The sequence below is a fragment of the Lissotriton vulgaris genome, chromosome 7 (assembly GCF_964263255.1).
Source record: "Lissotriton vulgaris chromosome 7, aLisVul1.2, whole genome shotgun sequence".
Classification (NCBI taxonomy): Eukaryota; Metazoa; Chordata; class Amphibia; order Caudata; family Salamandridae; genus Lissotriton; species Lissotriton vulgaris.
The window spans coordinates 1,245,053,948-1,245,057,953 of NC_141695.1; positions in this window are offsets into that span (position 1 = coordinate 1,245,053,948).

Here is a 4,006-nt window from a genome sequence, read left to right on the forward strand (position 1 = left end):
ATATAAGACCATCTGTATATAAAATTGATGTAAGATGTAAATGACATTGTAATCGTGGTGAATGCGAATGTGCCCTCTAGCTCCATTATGATATACAATATGAAAAAATATTGACCTTAAATTTTAAAAATTAGATTTATTTGTAAATACTGTATATGAAGATGTATGCCTCGCCGATTATGTATAATTAACACATTGATATACAATGTAATGATTAGACAGAACCTATATTTTGGCCGACTAGAATGTCTTTATTCCACAAACTACATGTACTCATCCTGCCCTATATTTTGGTGTCAGGCATCACCGGTGACGAAAGTTCCCCTAGTCTATACGGGTACACCTTATGGATAATATGATCCCACACTATGTGAAAGTATCTAACCTCAAACCTACATACACACGCGTAGTTTTGCGTCTAACCTTTATTTCGATAATAATAACATTACGGGTATCCACCAATGAATACTCTTAATATTACGGTATGATAATACGTTAGACACTGACCCAAAATGGCGAACTAGCATGACGCAACGTTTTCAGACTCAGACATTTTAGCCGTGTCAAGTAGGAAGGCCAATCTGATTGATATAGACTTCCGGGTTATGAGACGCGGCTCTTCCACAATACGGAGAGACCGGCTCTACACGCAGCAACATTTCCCCTGTGACTTCAAAATACGAAGGTAAGATAATAGCACGATACAAACTTAGACACACAATATACTTTACCCTCAGACCACGAATACGGAATATTAACGAACTTCCGTACATGTTTGTCCTTTTCTCTTCCTATACGATCGGCAGCTGGGGTGAGGAATAATATTTATCTACCAACGTGACGAATACAACTAATGATCCTACTAAACATTTGGATCCTAACGTAATTCATCCTGGTCACTTCTGGGGCTATATACTCTAAACCATCAATATGAAGGTAAGCGCGAGGCTCTAATAATAATAGTCAATACAATAGACTTGTTAAAAACCTGATAACTTTAACCATCTAACAATGTACAAGTTGTATCAATACAACTTAATTTCACCTGGGTAATATGCAATTTATACATATTTTCCCACAGCGTGATGAACAGACACAAACCCGGGTGCTCAAAGAAACTATTAACCCAGCCACGTGAGGCTGGGTCGGAATTATAACCAGCCAGAAGGTACGTTTCTGGGCCGGTTTACTCACTTATTTACTTTACATGAATGATATTACCCTTTATATAGAATTTACAAGATGTATATACCTTATGATAATTCACAGGCACATAACCTACCAATATCGAACATCAGGTAAGCCCGAGTAGCGATGCTCAGTCTTGATAAATTCTGGAACTTCACTATTTATAATAACCCACATACCCGGTGAGGGATATATTGCACTGATATTGAAAAGGACAACTTTAATATGGTGTTATGGCTGAAATATAATTGGTGAGGCATAATGCCGGTATGATGTCGGGAAATCTGTTGCTACCGGTGTATGTTGTGACTTCACGAAATTGTGGGGCACCCCTTTTTGGCCTCTTAAGGAGGTATTTTTCATCCTTTTCTTTGGGAGCTCTATCTCCCCTCCTTTCCTCTCATGAATATTCACTCGGCAATAAGAGGGAAACACATCTATCAAATCCCAACAATGTGTGGATTGATAATATGTAAAGAATATTCCCACTTGCATGTCATCAAAACTGATGATCATGAATCAATCATATGTAAAATGTGACCATGACACGATGTATCGCGAAACTACAATATGTTTGTATTGTATTTTCTTTCCCAGCCCTGATGAAGTCGTGGGTACCTGCCCATTCGACGAAACACGTGTTGGCTGGACTTGGAGAAAGCCTTAATAATTAAATGAACCATATATCTAATTTCAATCTGATTTGTTTTTGTGAATTTAATTGTGACATTGTGTTCCTGTGAATACTTTAAGTTGATGTGATAGGACTTAGAATACATAAGGTAGGACATGCCCTGGTGTGTGTAGCATGTCCTAATAGTGAATTACAGCCATTTTCGTTTTTCACTATTGCAAGGCGACCTGTTCTTCATAGGCCAGAAAGGGCAGTTAGATTATTACATTTTATAATCCTAACTGACTCAGGGAACATGGTAGAAGTTTGAATTTAGTATGCTTGAACTTAGAATGATAAAATACATATTTTAGTAAAGTTGGTTTTAACATTTTGTGTTTGAAAATACCCCTTTGAGAAAGTAGGTCTTTGCTTGTCTTACTATCCAGGCCTGCCTCTGCTAGGTTGTGTATTCCTTGTCTGGAGTTTGAGTGACAGGGCTGGGGGATTCCAGTAGACAGAATGAGTCAGCCCAGTGGTGAATAGGGAGATCTGCATCTAGATGGGAGGGAGGAGTTGCACCTGGGACCTGAATAGGGCTGAACCTTCCCTCCACAATGCTGCCTTCAGCCCCTGGGGTGCAGCTGATGTCTCCACCCTGCACTGTGAAAGAAGAGAAGGAATCATGTCAACAAAGTGCTCCAGGGCTGTGCTTTCCCTCCACAATGCTGGCTCCACCTCCTGTGGGGTGTCTAATGTTTCTGCCCTGCACTGTGAAAGGAAAGAAGGAGTCATGTAAACAGAGAGCTCCAGAACTGGTTTGGACTGGGCAAAGGCCCCTCTGCCTTCAGAGAACACAGAGAAAAGGAGTATAAATATTGGGACCCAGACCCAAGAACTTGAGATCACTTCTGGGAACAAGACAAACCTTTTGCCAAGGAGAAGAACCAAGGAAGCTGCAGGAGTTTGGACTGCATCTCTGCCAGTGTGCTGTTTGCTGGGTTGGCTTGCAGTGGTTTCTTTATTGCCAAGCAAAAGGAGAAGGAACGTTTTAAGGACTTTCATCATCTTGCAGAATATTACTCCAAGGGCTTGAACTTGTTCTTGCCTCTTGCTGACAAAAGACTTCATCTCCAGCTCCCCTCTGAATTTCCTTGCTGGGAATTCTAACTGCAGAAGCCTGCGTGTCCTTGGGAGCTGCAAGCGCGACGCAACAAGAAGAAGCATGATGCGGCCGCAGCTGTAGTCGTTGCATCGCTGGAGAAGCGTGCCACATCTCCCAGGAAGCGTGTCTCCGTCGAAGCTGTCTGCTGTCGCATCACTGGAGAAGCGTGACGCCATCGAGAGGGTCGCCATCGCATCGCCGGAGAACCGTGTCGCAGGACCTGTTGCTGCTCCAAAGTACAGAGTTGTTGCACGGCTGTCAGAGCATAAACGCATCGTCGTCGCATCAAGGGCGCCATCTTCTCGCATCGCACCAGGATTGTCGCATCGCATCGAGGCACCATCTTGCGCATCTCAACCAGGCCGCAGGCCGAGAACCTACGCATCATCCCCACACCGGTAAGGATCACGACGCATCCCCCTACTCTGGGCAAGCATTGAGGCGCAATGCATCATCTCCCCTGGAGCACGTAACCGACGCATCTCCCTCTGCAAGCCTTTTGTTTATTTTGCATTACGCATCCAGGTACTTTTGTGAGAACTGTGTTGCATTTATCACCAACTTGAACTAAGCAACTTTTACCATCTTTAAGTCAATCTTAAGTACAGTATTGTGGATTTTTGTAGTTTGTGGACTTGTGTTGAGTCTATATAAAGAATACTTATTTTTATAAAACCTGTGTTGTGTCCATCTGTAGTATTTTCACTGTATTACTGTGTATATTCACAAATGCTTAACACACTCCCTCTGAGATAAGCCTGTCTGCTCATGCCAAGCTATCAAGGGGGTGAGCAGGGGTTATCTAGGAGTGTAATTCCCTTATCTGGACTTGGGTGTATAGCATTGTCAACTAGAGACCCCCATATCTAACATTAGCCCTAATTGATTTAGTAACTGAATTGTTCTGAAAGTGTGTGAAACAGAGGTCCTAGTGCTGGGCAACCAGTCAAAATTCATCCCTAATTCTATGTGGCCAACCTGCATGGGACCAGCACTCACCCCTAAAAAAAGACATAAAAAGCCTGGGCATCTGGCTCGAC